The 18,095-nt window shown below is 40.7% G+C and overlaps 1 protein-coding gene across 9 annotated transcripts in view; it reads right to left on the minus strand.

Moving 5' to 3' along the window:
• Positions 1-18,095, minus strand: part of LOC138950940 (phosphatidylinositol 4-phosphate 5-kinase type-1 alpha-like) — a 136,135-nt gene that overhangs the window by 11,821 nt on the left and 106,219 nt on the right. For 7 of the 9 annotated variants that reach the window (XR_011450880.1, XR_011450881.1, XR_011450878.1 and 4 more), the window contains exon 19: positions 5,452-5,559. The exons of the other annotated variants lie outside the window; for them this stretch is intronic. The gene's annotated coding sequence lies outside the window, so the exon portion shown is untranslated. The remainder of the gene's footprint in view (positions 1-5,451; positions 5,560-18,095) is intronic. 9 annotated transcript variants of the gene reach the window in all.

Consider the following 18,095-nt stretch of genomic DNA (forward strand, 5'->3'; position numbering starts at 1 on the left):
TTCGTGTGTACACGCAAGCACAAGACCAAGTGTGCACGGAAAAGATCCTGTAATCCATGTCAGAGTTCGGTGGGTTGTGGAAACACGAAAATACCCAGCATGCCTACTCAACGAAAGCGGAGTGAAGCCGACTTATTATACTAGTGTGGGGAACCCAAATGGGCAAACGAGCTCACACGTAACCAGAACATTCTGGAACGCTGAAGAAGAAGAATACAAATGCTCAAATTTAACTGGCGCAATGTTTTAACTAAATCCTCACAATGTGACAAAAGGCAAACTATAATTTTGATGCGAATGAACAATTGCAAAATCAAGTGAAATGGTAAAAATTCCAAAGTAAGTGGATTCAAAGCAACGGAGCTGTCTGGAAGTTCGAGGAAAAAGGTATGCAATTACGAAATGTAGGATAAACAGAATACTACATGGCCTGCTGTGTCATACCAGGTTTACACGAGTTGTTTTATTATTGAAAAAAAAAAGCACAATTTTCAATATTTAAAAAATGAAAACATAGGTAGTCTAGGTAGTATTCTCTATCTACTGCAGTTCAAATTTTGGGGGTAGAACGCTGTGCACTTTTCTTCTTGCCCAGCATGTCAAGATGTTAACCCTCACATACTGATCTTGTACCAGTGCACTGGCTAAAACACCAAACTCTCTAGATAGCTCTTCAGTTTAAAGGGCTGCAATTGGGTTGTGGCTCTCAAAATCCGTTCAACAGAATGAGTTCTCATGTAACTGATACTACACTCAACAGTTGCTTGGTGATTTGTAAAGCTTGATAACACAAGTCCTAAGATTTTAGACATGCTACAATGCCTTTAATAAAAGAAAGTTTGCATTGTAGTGGGCACAATCGGGGTGTCTAATCTTGCCCTCATGTATATTTCACGGGTAGGTGAAAAAAACCAAGGGAGACTTTTTCCTTGATAGAAAATTTCAAGAGTAGACAATAACGGAGTTCATTACATGTATCCACTACCCCCCCCCCCCCCTTTTACTCCCCCACCCCCTCCAGCTTTTTTCAAGTGCTTGCCCCCTGAACCCCCATTCTTCTTTAACTATTCGCAGATATTGCAATGCACCAAGGGACACACACCCACACACGCATGCACACACACACACATAACCGTCACAAGCACATATCCATAAAAAAGATGAAGAGGCGCTGGGACAAAGAGTGTTAAGCTTATATGACACTGACTTTAGCAATACAATACCTGTGTCCCTTAGCTACATTGAATGTGTGAAAGTCTTTGAAACTCCCCTTTCATTTATGTCTTTTTTCCCCTTACAAAACAACACCACCCTTACACGCCCCCGAACACACACACACGTAATCACACACCGCATAACCATCACAAACACAGTTTAACAAATTCATCTTTGATTTTTTTCCAGCCGAACCCCCCTCCCAATTCTCCACTTTTCCCTCTTTGTCTCTGTCTCTCTTCCCTTTACTTTATCTCGCCTACCTACTTGAGTGAGCAACTGTCATCATCTCTCTACTACGTTCCCCAACCAAGTTGGTTTTTGTCTTGAAGTCTGTACCTTACACCTACGCAGTAATTGGCGTGACACCTCAAGCGGACCTACTTCATAAGTGTACAGCGTCTGACAAGGGACAAAAAGGTCTGTGGTTGAGCAACTTTATGATTCAAAGGGCCATTTATGATCTGGAGGTGTAGCAACAGCATGCGAACCACGCTAGAAATGACCTGTGAAGGTTGCAGTCGGTCAGATCAAAGAAGAATAAGAAGGGGACGTGGGTCGTGAGAAGATACCACCACCTCCAATACTTTACTTTGTGCAAGAATCAATCACGCATCACAGATGTCTCTGTGATAACACTGTACTGTAGTCTTTGCATCGCTTTCCTCAAGTGACGTCACAGCAGGTCAGTTGGCTCTTCTAGTACTGTTGGTCGTGGATTTCGCATCGTTCCGACCCACCAACAGCTTCATTTTCTTGCAGATTGCGAGTACTAGCAGCAAGTTTCATACATTTATATAGCTATTCTGATGGACACGTGGGGGAATTCGGGGGCTGTGATTGGATGGTCTCTTCCGATCATCAAAGCATAATGCTACGGAAGTCGGCCATTTTTGCCAATATCCAAAAGCATATTGACAATAACAAAGACGCATGGTTCCGGTTTACCCATCTGTACCACACGATGTTTCAATCGACAACAGCACACACTGACAACTTGAAATTCTTCTCGGGAATGTTTTTCAGCTTTACAAATGTCGATAGCATACCCTTTTCTGCTAACTTCCTGATGAAACAGGACTAAACCAATTATTTTCTGTCCCTAAACACCACAAAATGCCCAAAGTCGAAAGATGTAATACAAACAGGGGAGTAAAAACGGAACAGCCGTTTTTGTGTGCCTGTGTGAGCTAAGTTGCCGACTGACACAAACTTTCGCATTCGGCTTTTCTTATCTCGTAACTCCACACTAAATACCCCAATTCCCCTCTGAAGTATTGATGTTCAACCCATAGCGCTAACATTCATGTAGTCGTTTATAACTGAGGTTGAAAAATTCGCTTCATGACGAGACAACTATAAATGCCATTCACCAAACTGAAAACTTCGCTGCCGTCTGTTCGCGTTGTACGGATTAGCTGTTCTCTTCTCCTCCCCTTGTAGTCCGGTGTGGAGAAGCTCTTACCAGCACCCTCGTGAGATATCTTTTTAATTGTTGTTTCTAGATAGTAAAATATGCGCTGAAAACGGTCAGCTATCTGGCCACCTCGAAATAATGTCCCTGGTACCCTTTTAACGCTCCTGAACCACCCCGGGTGGCAATCTTGGGTTGCAACAGAGAGTGTACCCCATTCCGCCCAGAGCCTTAAACGTTAAAGATAGAAAGACAAGTATTGAACAATAAAGATGCACAACAACCATGTGTATAATATTTGTTCTCACATTTATATAAAAATATTGATGACCTTGAAATTGATAGGCTATTTTTAGATTTCTGACCAAAAATCGCCAAAAACATGACAAATTGTCTTTTTTCTAACCTTTCTTTCTTTATTTATTTGGTGTTTAACGTCGTTTTCAACCACGAAGGTTATATCGCGACGGGGAAAGGGGAGAGATGGGATAGAGCCACTTGTCAATTGTTTCTTGTTCACAAAAGCACTAATAAAAAATTTGCTCCAGGGGCTTGCAACTGGGAGAATGCAAGTTTCCAGTACAAAGGACTTAACATTTCTTACATACTGCTTGACTAAAATCTTTAAACAAGAAGAGCAAACGCTCGATCGAGTCACTTTCGCAGTTCTGAATATTATATGAGGCATCAGATGGACAGGAAGAAATTGCTATTCACAACACAATGAGTCACGTTCACATAAAATTTGAGCCCGGTCACTTTTATAGTTTCCGAGAAAAGCCCAACGTTAAGTTGTGTGTTGCCGAACAGAAAAGGCTAGTTATCTCCCTTGTTTTTCTGATAACGTTCGTAAAAGGCTACAGATGTAAATACTTTGATGTAAAGAATAATCCTACAAAGTTTCAATCACATCCGATGAACTTTGTCAAAGATATAAAATGTCTAATTTTTCCTTTGACGCTGACCTGTGACCTTGAAAAAGGTCAAAGGTCAACGAAACCATCGTTAAAGTGTAGAGGTCATTGGAGGTCACGACTAAACAAAATATGAGCCCGATCGCTTTGATAGTTTCCGAGAAAAGTCCAACGTTAAGGTGGTGTCTACGGACGGCCGGCCGGACGGCCGGCCGGACAGACTAACACTGACCGATTAAGATTACATAGTCACTTTTTCTCAAGTGACTCAAAAAATTGACTATATTCTATACAAGAAACACTTAACAAGGGTAAAAAGAGAAACAGAATCCGTTAGTCACCTAAGACAATTTGTCATGTTTTTGGCGATTTTTGGTCAGAAATCTAAAAATAGCGCATTTATTCCTTGGGCATCAATATTTAAATATGAGTGTGAGAAGAAATATTGTTTACATTGTTGTTGTGCATCTTTTTTGTTCAATAACTGTCTTCCTATCTTCAACGGTTGAACGAAATTCCGACAAATGACACGCGTTGCTGTTTAATCGGTACGCTTTGTGAAATCCACAAAAACTAAAAAAATGCAATAACACTCAATAATTTTGTACAATAATGAGAACAGATGTTGTTGCCAATATCCCATTGTATCTTTTGTCTTCAATACTTGTCTATAAATCTTTCAAAGTTTAGGCTAGAAAAAAGACAATTTGTGACTCTCCACCACGAAATGAGTCGCATGTCACCTCGCGCGGTTCTGCGCTAGGCTTAATATAAGTCCGGGGAGTGTCTGGTAACAGTGTGACGGTCACCTTAGTCACAGGCTTATAACTCAAACAGTGTTTGCTCTTTTCTAAAACGGTTTTCACCACTGGATAGAGCATAAAAAACTCTGTATGAAGATGTAACAATATGAAAATCATGCAAAGGTGACATGCGACTCATTCCGTGGTGGAGGGTCACATTTGTCATGTTTTTGGCGATTTTTGGTCAGAAATCTAAAAATAGCCCATCAATTCCAAGGTCATCCAGATTTTTATACAAATGTGAGAACAAATATTGTACACATGGTTGTTGTGCATCTTTATTGTTCAAATACTTGTCTTCCTATCTTTAATGGTTAAGGCTCTGGGCGGGTATGGGGTACACTCTTTGTTGTGACCCAAGATTGCCACTCGGGGTGGTTCAGGAGCGTTAAAAGGGTACCAGGGACATTATTTCGAGGTGGCCAAATAGCTGACCGTTTTCAGCGCATATTTTACTATCTAGAAAAAAAAATTAAAAAGATATCTCACGAGGGTGCTGGTAAGAGCTCCTGCACACTAAACTATTGTTGCATCCTAGTTCTTCAGTTGTTTCTAGTTTTCCGTTGATGTTGTGTTTTGGTCTTCTTCATAAGTAGTCTTGTTCAAAATTAAAAAAACTCAAAACTTCTTTTTGTTGTATATGAATGAACTAATAAAAAGCTGTTTAACAGCTGTGTTGTCAAATCGAGTTTTTTTCCAAAGTCAGTGTGGCGCCTGCGCAAAACTAATGCGCATAAGAAACGGCGTCTGCTATCAAAACGTGAGATCAACGCATCGACGCAAAAACTGTCATTTTGTAAGTGTGGAACAACAAATCAAGCTCAGAACAGCTATATAATCGCTATTGTATTTTCAGCGTAGCAATAGGGTCCGATATTTAGACTCGAACAAGTATAATGCGACTATTGCTACGCTGAAAACACAATAGCTGTTAATATGGTTTCAACCTGTTAATAAAAGTGTGTTCTTGCAAACCAAATTAACAGTCTTTTGTTGCAAGTACTCTTAAACGTGTTTTTGCATGGACTCAACGCATTTTTGTGCCCTTTAAGAAGGAGAATCTTTGGACACACACACACACACACATACACAATCATAAACTTACATTTGGTGTGTGCATACTCCCACTCTGTGTTTGTCCTGTATATATTGCGCTTTCCACAAATTTCATGAAGAAGAAGAAGAAGAAGAACCAACAGCAGGTGAAGAGGTGCTGGGACAAAGAGTGTTAAGCTTATATGACACTGACTTTAGCAATACAATACCTGTGTCCCTTAGCTACATTGAATGTGTGAAAGTCTTTGAAATGCTGAAAGTCTGGCCACACTTTTCTATTACATCTACACTGTCGAGAGAGAGTTCGAGAGAGAGATCTCGAGAGAGAGATCTCGAGAGAGAGAGAGATCGAGAGATCGAGAGATCGAGAGAGAGAGAGAGAGAGAGAGAGAGAGAGAGAGAGAGAGAGAGAGAGAGAGAGAGAGAGAGAGAGAAAGAGAGAGAGAGAGAGAGAAAGAGAGAGAGAGAAAGAGAGAGAGAGAGAGAGAGAGAGAGAGAGACAAAGACAGAAAAAGATAGAAGAAACCAACAGAGAAATAGGGGAGAGAACATTAGGACCCAGAGGGGTGTGTGTGTGTGTGTGTGTGTGTGTGTGTGTGTGTGTGTGTGTGTGTGTGTGTGTGTGTGTGTACCCAGAGGGGGGTGTGTGTGTGTGTGTGTGTATGCGAGTGTGTGTGTGTGTGTATGTGTGTGTGTGTATGCGAGTGTGTGTATGCGAGTGTGTGTATATATGTGTGTGCCTGCGTGTGTGTGCGTGTGCAACAGAAAAGGATTGCAGAAACCAAATAGCTTTCACTCAGCACACAGACCAACAAGTGTGTTTGTGTGTATGTGTGTGTCAAAACTGTAATTACTGTACAAGTAGTGGTCACTGTGTGAGAGAGAAACTTTACATGTCAACATACTCTACATGTCAATGTACTTATCTTTATACTTATTAAGATATAGGAGAGAGGAAGAAAGAATGTCACACGCTTTGAACATAGTTTTCGTTTAATCTGTACGGTGTTGGAGTCTTCAGCATCGATTCATTTTGCAGGGCCGGACCAAATGAGTTGTAAGGGGGGGGTTCCTCCTTTTTTGGGGGGGCAAATCACTAGGGGGGTCCGGGGGCATGCTCCCCCGGAAATTTTTTGAAAAACGGTTAAAATCTGTGCAATCTGGTGCATTCTGGGCCTTGTTTTGAGGGTTAAGAGCAGCATTGTTTTGGTGCTAAAACTAGTAAAAGTCAAAGCAAGGTACATGCTTTTTCCAGGGGTGGGGTTCCGGAACCCCTGGAACCCCCCCCTGGGTCCGGCCCTGTTTTGGGAACCCAAACTCCAAATTAAACCTTTTTCTTATACTTGTAGTCGACACGATAATGCATAAAAGATAGAGCGTTAATCAGGAGCCTTGACGTTAAATTCACAATTCTTTGCTTGTACATGTATTAGTGGACCAATGCTCAGCGTGAAAGGACCCTGGCAAAGACACGTTCACAAGGACAAATTTAGTGGGAAGATGCCCATTAGTTTCGCCGCTTTGGGATGCAAGCAAAACAACTTTTAGTAGGTGCTATCAAAGCAAACTCCCTGTTCTTTTCAGGGCAAACAAACGCAACAGTAAGCCTATTCTTGGGCAACAACGGTAGTGCCACTCAAGCAGTAGCCTCATATGGGTTTGCAGCAAGACAGCTGCAACAGTCGCTGGGATGGGGCAATGAAAGAAAATAGGCCAGGATCAAAGTAGAATACTCCTCCAGCCAAGTCGATGCAAGCAGAAAATGGAACAGATAGTTCTGAAGTAAGGAAAGGGGGGCACTGTGGCCTTCACAATACACCATAAAGGTGTGTCCTGTTAACAGTTCCAGAGTCCCTCAGGTCAGTTCCACCAAGATGTTGTGCTAGAAATGTTAGATGAAGGTGTGCTGAGCGTAATGCAAAATGTGTTGCTTTAGTGACTGGGTATGCCAAAGATGTTGGATCAAGTCTGGCGGGACGTTTACTGGCAGGGTTGTGATGCGATGCGAGAGTATTGTGCCTTGTACAAAAGTTATTTTGTACACTCTTTGACTGCAATTTACGTCATTTCCATATAAGGGAAAAGGTGGTGTACAGCTTAGGAAAAACCATGATTAACTTTGTCGTATTGGCATTGCTATGTTATTGTTAGTTTAGGTTGCATTTTTGTGTGTGGTTTTTATGTTCCTTGCATTTCAACAGACGAATTCTGGAATTAACTCTGTTGGGTTTGTAAAAGAGTGAGTACCCTCCCGTACGAAATGAACATATATGACCATATAAGAGACATATAAGAAACCTATAAGTTTCTTATAAGAAACATATAAGTTTCATATATGACAAGTAAAAAGCTATGTATGTCAGTTGTAGGAATAGGTTTCTTATAAGTCTCTTATATGAAAAATACCCCAATTCATATAAGAATCATATATGAATCATATATGAGATCCTGCACTTCCAGAAACCTATAGTTCTCTTATATGTTTCTTATATGAATCTTATATGACTCTTATATGAATCAGCACTTAGTTTCTGCATAGGAGAATTCAGGACTTAGAAAAAAAATTGGACAATGCTGAATTACTGGCAATACTGGCTTTCATATATGTTTCATATATGAACAGGAAGTTGATGGTTTGCCTTGAGCATTATCCCCCCCTGACTGAACGGCCATCTTTGTGACAGCAGCTCTGTGAATGTTTAGCAGAAAATCAGTGAAAGAGCAGGACTAAAATGCAAAATTCTTACAGAAATAATTGGACTTGATGTATGAATATGTGAAGAGAATGTTTATATCATGCTGATGTTTGTGGGTGGCTGGCAGCCCAGCCAACCCAACAGCTTGACACTGACAGGTTTGTGTTTTTATTCAAAATCCAGAATTTCCCTCCATTATTTGTTTTACTTTATAGTTCTGGTTCTGCATCAGGTGATCAAATCATGTTTACCAGCACTACTTTGGTTCAAGCAACAAGAAACTGTGACAGCTGTGCATATTCAAGAAAATTAGTTGTGGCTGTAACTTGTTTGTTGTTTCTTGTTCATAATTTCAAGTTTCAAGGTTATCGGATTTGAAGAGGACAATGAACATGTCTTACTCCTCTTCTTGTGACCAGTGATTTAGAGATCTGTTTGGTTTTGCCCTCAAAATAAACACAACTTTAGTAAAGGTATTTTGCAGTTGGATTCATTATAATTCAAAGTCAAGACAGTTAAATTGGGTTAAGCAGGTCACTGTTGCTGTTATTTCCCTTGTAAACACAAATGTAGGTCAAGGTCGTGTGTCTAGTATGAGACATATAAATATCATATATGAGACATATAAGAATCCTATAAGGGAGATGTAGGTTTCATATAAGATTCTTATAAGTCTCATATATATGAACATTTCATATAAGAGACCTATAGCTTTCTTATAAGAGAATATAAGATTCATATAAGAGACCTATATGAGCTCAGGTTATAGGTTCATATATGATTCATATAAGTTTCTTATAAGAATTTACCTCATTTGCATTTAAAATACCTATAAGCCACATATATGAAATTGTCATACAAGACTCTTATAAGAATCTTATATGAAATTGGGTCCAATTTCTTATAAGAACATTTCGTACGGGCTTGCATTCGCGCAGACAAACATTGCCATGTGCTTCCTGTACACGTGTTTGAGACAAGCCCTCTCGCTAGTGACTGGCCTGTAATGCCACGTGGGAAGTAATGTCTCGCTAGTGACTGGCCTGTAATGTCACGTGGGAAGTAATGTCTCGCTAGTGACTGGCCTGTAATGTCACGTGGGAAAGCTTCCCCACCAGACACCTGCAAACCCGACAGTTATTTCCGAAAATCGTCAAAAAAGCGCGTGGAGCTGTTATCGGGATTTGTGCTATATAAAAGTGATTTATTATTTAAGTTATTGAGACATCCCAGTGCACTAAGGGATTTATAGAGCAAATCGAGAACATTCATTATTGAACAAAGCGCATAGCGCTCAGTTCAATAATTATTTTCAAGATTTGCTCTATAAATCCCTTAGTGCCTGGGATTGTTTCAATAACGATATTGTCGGTACCGCCAGAGAAAAAAGAAGATACAACACGCACATTTTGCTACGCGCATTTGAATAGGCATAACTGTCTGGTCAGGTCGTAGAAGATCTACTTTTGTGTGGGCTGTCTGAAGTGTGTCGTGCTTTCATCACACGCAAACTCTTGTTTTAATTTCTGTTGGTAAATTCCAGTGTAGCGTTAAGCTGAACAGTGATGATCTTTCAGAGAGACCTCATTTGAACTCGGAGAAAGGACTGTGTTCTTAGTTATTTGCGATTCGAAACCTCAAGTCGAGCTTCGACGGATTGACTGTGCAGAGTGACTCCCCTTGAATTGGCTAACCCCCCCCCAAGGTCGACGGCTAGCACATTTTCAAAATAAATGTGGCATGTTTCTCGTGTGGTATCTTCACTCATCCCCATTGTTTTTTCGTTCACATTTGCCCAACATGTTAGTTTGCTGAGCGGGGTTTATGTCGTCTGCTAGGCTAGGGCAATCAAACCACTGCGGCATTCCAAAAACAAAAATTGCTCGTCACGTTGCACTGAGTCTGCACGCATGAGGCAGGCTGGTAATAAGTCATATATGGTACGGACGTTCTAAACCCTACACGTTTTCGATTCCGATTGTTCTTGCCTTGAAATAATAATTCGGAAACCATTCATTTACTGAACTGATGCAGTCGTATTTCAGTGTAATCTAGTCTGCTACGTATATATTCCAAATGCTGATCTATTTCAGTGGTACGTTATCGGAATAACACTTGTGTTTTCTGTTAGCTGCTGGGAATTGTATACCAACTCATCATTAGGTAATGTGGATAATAAGCTACGGCATAATTATGAGAAGATTCTTCGCAAGTCGAAACTGAACAAGAAGGGCAAAGCCCATACGACTCACATGTTTGACCTTGACATGACCTTGACCTTCAGGGTCAAGGTCAAATAAGTAAACCTAGCAATGACATCATACACTAAGAACTGCTTTACACATTTTTCCTACCAAAATACATGTGACCTTGACCCAAGGTCAAGGTCATCCAAGGTCATGCAACACAAAGCTGTTAATTCAAGACATAGGAAGTACAATGGTGCTTATTGGCTCTTTCTACCATGAGATATGGTCACTTTTAGTGGTTCACTACCTTATTTTGGTCACATTTCATAAGGGTCAAAGGGACCTTGACCTTGATCATATGTGACCAAATGTGTCTCATGATGAAAGCATAACATGTGCCCCACATAATTTTTAAGTTTGAAACAGTTATCTTCCATAGTTCAGGGTCAAGGTCACTTCAAAATATGTATACAATCCAACTTTGAAGAGCTCCTGTGACCTTGACCTTGAAGCAAGGTAAACCAAACTGGTATCAAAAGATGGGGCTTACTTTGCCCTATATATCATATATAGGTGAGGTATTCAATCTCAAAAACTTCAGAGAAAATGGGAAAAATTTGAAAAATAGCTGTTTTTTAGACAACATTTATGGCCCCTGCGACCTTGACCTTGAAGCAAGGTCAAGATGCTATGTATGTTTTTTGGGGCCTTGTCATCATACACCATCTTGCCAAATTTGGTACTGATAGACTGAATAGTGTCCAAGAAATATCCAACGTTAAAGTTTTCCGGCCGGCCGGCCGGACGTCCGGACGGGGGGGACGGACGGACGGACAACTCGGGTGAGTACATAGACTCACTTTTGCTTCGCATGCGAGTCAAAAATTAGACACAGCGGGTTCTATTTTTAGATCAGTGGCAACTGTGGCACAGGCACATGCAATCTGTCAGAAAAAAACCCACTTCTGCTTTAATTGAGAAGCAGGAAATTTATGGTATTTTGGTATTGTGGAGAATATAAGCTACATGTCATTAATTAATTCTGAGGATGAGAGTACAGTCTCGCTTAGGCAAAGGGCGGAAGAATACGCTCTGTGGAAAAGTTAGCGCACTCCAAGAGTGCACTAACAGTTTTAGCGCATCGCCATTAGCCAATCAACTGGTTCACATCAGTCATGTGACACCAGTACTTACTGACAATTATTATTACACCCCCGGTATAGGGGTGTGTATAGGATTCGGTCGATGTGTTTGTTTGTTTGTGTGTTTGTGTGTTTGTGTTCGCATATAGATCTCAAGAATGAACGGACCGATCGTCACCAAACTTGGTGAACAGGTTCTATACATTCCTGAGACGGTCCTTACAAAAATTGGGACCAGTCAAACACACGGTTAGGGAGTTATTGGTGGATTAAGATTCTACAAGGACTTATAGAGGGACATATTAATGGTCAAAGGGAAATAACCTTCTCAGTTGGTGGCAGTGAGAATGGTAAGGACGGGGGTGTTTTTCCTACCTCGGAGGAATTTCTTGTTATTTAAGTTATTGAGACATCACAGTGCGCTAAGCAATTTATAGAGCAAATCGAGAAAATGAATTATTAAACGAAGGGTGTTCAATTATAATTTTCAAGATTTGCTCTATAAATCTCTTAGCGCACTGTGATTGTTTCAATAACGATATTGTCAGTAACCACAAGAGATTAGAGCATTTGACATTAAAGCACATTTTTCTGCGGGCGTTTGGATAACTTTGTGGACAGGTCGAGTTAGATCTACATTTTTGTGTGTGCCGGCTAATTGCCATGCCTTGCAGGCTTCACGCCACAGACGCAAATTTCAGAGGTATTGACGGTTCAATTACCGACCATGCATTTTACGATTTGATGACCCTCTGCACCGTATAATTGATTTAAGCAACTAACAGTATGAATTACAGTTATGCTTTAATGTAAGCATACAGTTTCACTTTTATATTCAGTTAATTATTGGTAGCAAAACATGTACCAGACGTTTCTAGGCTCCCAAAAAATGAGCACCCCCCAAGCAAATCGGCGCGGTGGTTCGCTTATTTGCACACAAAAAAAGTTGGCATGTTATTTCTCGTAATGTATTTGCATTCATCTGGGTGCTATGATTACATGGTAACAATGCGTTTTCTATTTACATTGTTGTTGTCCTGAAATTTGCGAAAACCGTTCATTTTAGTACTAACTGACGCTGTCGTCTGCTACATGTACGTAGGACAGTCTATCGAATCAGTCGACTTCCAAATGCTGGTCGAAATCTGTCAGAAAAACATTTTTAGGGTCATGCATCATTTGGTAATGTGGAGACGATAAGAAACATGTCAATAACAAGGATGAGAAGAATTTACCTTCTCAAATCGAAAGAATGGGCACAGGCGCATGAATACGCTCTCAGTGATTGTTAGCGCACTCTTAGAGTGACACCAGTATTTACTGACAATTATTATCAATGTTTACAGCCCCCAAATAGACTAACACTGCTGATAAAAATGCAAGTATCTAGGTTGATTAATGAACAATAAAATGAAAAGAAAAATGACAACTGAAACTAAGCAACTTCAACTTGCATGCAAAACAATCTGACATTAGGCCACCTCAAATAGAATAATCTGTCTTTCCTTCTGAATTATCACCTGTATCTAACAAGGCTTCTGTTACAATACCGGGCTTTTTTTCAAAGAAAGTAAAGCAGTCTATGTACAGAAAATAAGGATTACACACAGCTGCAAAATAACTAGATGGAAAGTAACTTAGGGTTATTATTATTATTAGCGAAATAAGCATTATCAGGCCCTAGTACAGTACACCATGTGATCACAGAAAACAAATCTCTTGTTTAGTGACCTTCACTCATTCTTCCACTTCCTTCACTGATTTCCATATCAATTCCTATGCGAGGGAATACATAATGTGCTCTACAATTTTAGCTGTTAACCCTGAGTTCTACTACAAAAACTCATAAGAAGGAAAAAGTGACCACAGTGCTCAATTCTTCCGCTGACCTTGACCTTAATACAGTAATATCAAGCATATCTTAATAACATACACATAACATACCACCACACATGCTTCATTTTTTGGCACCTATGAGCAGCACAAAGCAAACAAATATTACCGTCTGTCAATCAGCTAAGCATTTCCTCAGCCAATCAAACACATTAAGCAGTGAATTCTAACTTTGATACAATTAATGTCAACTTTCAAGTTTTATTGCGTAATCTCCTGTTTTGTGTGTGTGTTGCCACATCATTAAAGAAAACATGACAAAATGATCTGGTGCCCTTCCACAACCTTTGGAAGATTTTGCTACTGTCAGATCATAAAACTATGGCTCTAACAAAACCAGAACTTCAAATGCAATACAGTGGAACCTCCCTTTTAAGACCCCCTAATTTAAAACGGATTTTAAGACCTTAATTTTGTAGATTTTCTGCTTATAACCTCTGTAAATGTACCATTTAAAGACTCCCTCCTTTTTAAGACCCAAATTTCTAAGATTTGTGAAGGTCTTACAAGGGGGGGTTCCACTGTACTGAGGCAAGGGATCTAAATTTGCTTCATATAACTAGTCTGTACAGTGACAGATGATTAAACCAACTTTCATTGCAAAAACTTCACTTGTAACATCAAGGTCTGTGAAAGGAACAACTGAGATGCCCAAAACTTTATGTCATTAATACTATGTTCTTAAACTATCATTACCACTAATAAAGTAAATACTTTTCTCAATTCATCACAGCATGCAGGTAAAACCCTAAAACGTTGAAAGCAACAAATAAAGGAAACGAACACAAACTGAGAAAGAACACATTTTTTTTAACATATAACTTTTGGGATAAAATGAATTCTTTGAACGAGTTCAACTCTCTCAAAAGTAGGAAGAGCAAACTGTTATAAACAACAGAAACCCTGTTAGAACGATATCACTCACCTGGACAAATACAGGGAAAACAGCTGATAAGGAAACAGAGGGTATTTTCATATATATTCACTAGAGCACAAAAACGGGGAGGAATCAAGTTTGTGGGATCAAGAAACATGCAATGACCCGGTTAAACACAGTTAAACACAGTATTGAACACGATAGCTGACACACACTCGGGGTTTAGGCACACTCTTTCTCATTCAAACAGTTTGGCTCATCATCTCAGATCTCAGGCCAGGCTCCCCAGGTACTTGAAGCTTGACACTTCTTCCAGTGGCTCTCCCTTTATGGTGATGTTGGTGGTGCCACTGGTGGTGTTTGTGCTGTTGGGATGGTCTCATACCATGTAAAAAACTTGACCAGATCTGAGACAATGAGCCGAACTCTTTGCATGGAAAGGAGCGAGTCTTTATTAGATAAGGTGCCTGAGACTCAATGGTCACTGGTGCATCAAACCTTCCAGTTACCTCCCTTTCCCTGATGATTATCACCAATAGCTCGTTGACCATTCTTCAACTTGGACACCTACCTAACAACTACAGCTTGGTCACTTTCTGACCACAGTAGGACTTTCATGCTCAATTCATTTTGGACACCTACCTAACAACTACAGCTTGGTCACTTTCTGACCACAGTAGGACTTTCATGCTCAATTCATTTTGGACACCTACCTAACAACTACAGCTTGGTCACTTTCTGACCACAGTAGGACTTTCATGCTCAATTCATTTTGGACACCTACCTAACAACTACAGCTTGGTCACTTTCTGACCACAGTAGGACTTTCATGCTCAATTCATTTTGGACACCTTAACCTAACAACTACAGCTTGGTCACTTTCTGACCACAGTAGGACTTTCATGCTCAATTCATTTTGGACACCTACCTAACAACTACAGCTTGGTCACTTTCTGACCACAGTAGGACTTTCATGCTCAATTTATTTTGGAACTAATAGCGCAGAATGTATAGTTAACCATTCCCACTGAACAGAGTAGGACTTTCATGCTGAATTCATTTTGGAACTAATAGCGCAGAATGTATAGTTAACCATTCCCACTGAACAGAGTAGGACTTTCATGCTGAATTCATTTTGGAACTAATAGCGCAGAATGTATAGTTAACCATTCCCACTGAACAGAGTAGGACTTTCATGCTGAATTCATTTTGGAACTAATAGCGCAGAATGTATAGTTAACCATTCCCACTGAACAGAAAACAGCCAGGCTGCTGATTGTTGTGTGCATGTGTTTAAGTGGAAGGGCGATGGCCATTGGCAAGATGGTCTCCACGACAACCAAAGTACCTTCACAATCACCCATCAATAAGTGGAAGGGCGATGGCCATTGGCAAGATGGTCTCCACGACAACCAAAGTACCTTCACAATCACCCATCAATAAGTGGAAGGGCGATGGCCATTGCCAAGATGGTCTCCACGACAACCAAAGTACCTTCACAATCACCCATCAATAAGTGGAAGGGCGATGGCCATTGCCAAGATGGTCTCCACGACATCCAAAGTACCTTCACAATCACCCATCAATAAGTGGAAGGGCGATGGCCATTGGCAAGATGGTCTCCACGACAACCAAAGTACCTTCACAATCACCCATCAATAAGTGGAAGGGCGATGGCCATTGGCAAGATGGTCTCCACGACAACCAAAGTACCTTCACAATCACCCATCAATAAGTGGAAGGGCGATGGCCATTGCCAAGATGGTCTCCACGACAACCAAAGTACCTTCACAATCACCCATCAATAAGTGGAAGGGCGATGGCCATTGCCAAGATGGTCTCCACGACAACCAAAGTACCTTCACAATCACCCATCAATAAGTGGAAGGGCGATGGCCATTGCCAAGATGGTCTCCACGACAACCAAAGTACCTTCACAATCACCCATCAATAAGTGGAAGGGCGATGGCCATTGCCAAGATGGTCTCCACGACAACCAAAGTACCTTCACAATCACCCATCAATAAGTGGAAGGGCGATGGCCATTGCCAAGATGGTCTCCACGACAACCAAAGTACCTTCACAATCACCCATCAATAAGTGGAAGGGCAATTGCCATTGGCAAGATGGTCTCCACGACAACCAAAGTACCTTCACAATCACCCATCAAAAAGTGGAAGGGCGATGGCCATTGGCAAGATGGTCTCCACGACAACCAAAGTACCTTCACAATCACCCATCAATAAGTGGAAGGGCGATGGCCATTGGCAAGATGGTCTCCACGACAACCAAAGTACCTTCACAATCACCCATCAATAAGTGGAAGGGCGATGGCCATTGCCAAGATGGTCTCCACAACAACCAAAGTACCTTCACAATCACCCAGCAATAACATGTCCCAGTCCAATTTTGCAAACATGGCCAGAACTTGTACTTCGTTAGTTTATTTAGTTTGCTGCATTTTTGTGTTTGTTGTATTTTGAGCTGGATGAATGACACTGTGTGTATCCAAAGAAGTGCATGTGGCCATGTACAGCACTGTACAGATGCAGGCATCTCACAACAAGCTACACACCAAATTTCAGCTCAATCAACCCATAAACACCAGAGATTTAAGTGCAGACAAACAAACATAAAACCAACAACAAACAACGAATAGACAGAGTCTATACACTCCCAAATATACAGAGTCAGTTATTTGGCAAGATATTTGTTTAAGTTCATAACATGAATGAGGAGAAAAAGTGAGAGGGAAGGAGAAGCAGAGACAGAAGACAGTGTGTTAACAGGACAACTGTACACACAAGACTCAATACTTCATGACACAATTCACCAAGCACATCAACTGACAGCCTCCAGCATATATACAGACTGTATGAGCAGAAGACAGAGAGGCATAGAGAAGGGTAGAGCCTAGATAGACGCAACATGCCACCCGCGTCACAATAGTAAGCAAGCTGTGTGTCTGGCTCTGTCTGTGCTGCTACACCCACTCCCAACGTTTCATGCATTTTACTGCCATGGCAACTTGGGGGCTGGCCACTCTCCTAGCTACTAAGCTACAAATGTGTGTAAGATTGGCAACCTGGACAGTCTCTTGCTAGTCAAACTGCCCTGCACTCTCAAAAAAACACACACCATTGTTTTCTTGCTTTTTCTCTTGTTTAGCACACTACTTATCCACTGAAAATGCTCCAGTGAACATGCTCCAGTGAGTGAACAGGTTGTGAGGAATTTGCACAGACTGAGCCAGTCAGTGATGACATGTGACACACTACAATGAGACATAATCTGTGTTTACCTCCTTTCTCACTGCAAAAAGAAACAAAGCAAGCAGGTTAACCAAAAATATGAACAAGGCAGCATGATGGGCAAACACATGGAAACATAAACAAGCATGGTGTCAAACCAAAGCCTGCATCCTTGGAAACACAATTTTACAAACATCTGTGGTGAACAATGCATACATAAAGACAATGGTATGTTGAAAATAAAATAAATAAACTGAAGTAAGGCTTGAAAGAAATGAAGGAGCAACTTATAAATGAAGGCAGAGCAATTTGTCCAAAAGATGACTCAACGTTATCATCATCACCTGTCATCCAAAGGACAAGCTGTTAGCCCTGAACAGATAAGCTGACTATCTATTTAAAAGGTGCCACTCTATTTCCTTTATTTGTTCACCTTCTCTTTTCAGCTTTAGAATGTGGCCATTCAATGTGCTGTTTACCCATGTCAGAGGCTTTTAAGATCCACTCTCATAAATTAGTTATTACTCTTTTTCTCTCTCTCATTCTGAAATTTTGGAATATGCAGTGCCTGTGTTTGACATTTAACCCCCATGCATTACTTTTAAAATTATGCGCTATCTTGTTTTTAAATGTGCAGCCCTGAAA

This window comes from Littorina saxatilis, linkage group LG16, assembly GCF_037325665.1.
Source record: "Littorina saxatilis isolate snail1 linkage group LG16, US_GU_Lsax_2.0, whole genome shotgun sequence".
Taxonomy (NCBI): Eukaryota; Metazoa; Mollusca; class Gastropoda; order Littorinimorpha; family Littorinidae; genus Littorina; species Littorina saxatilis.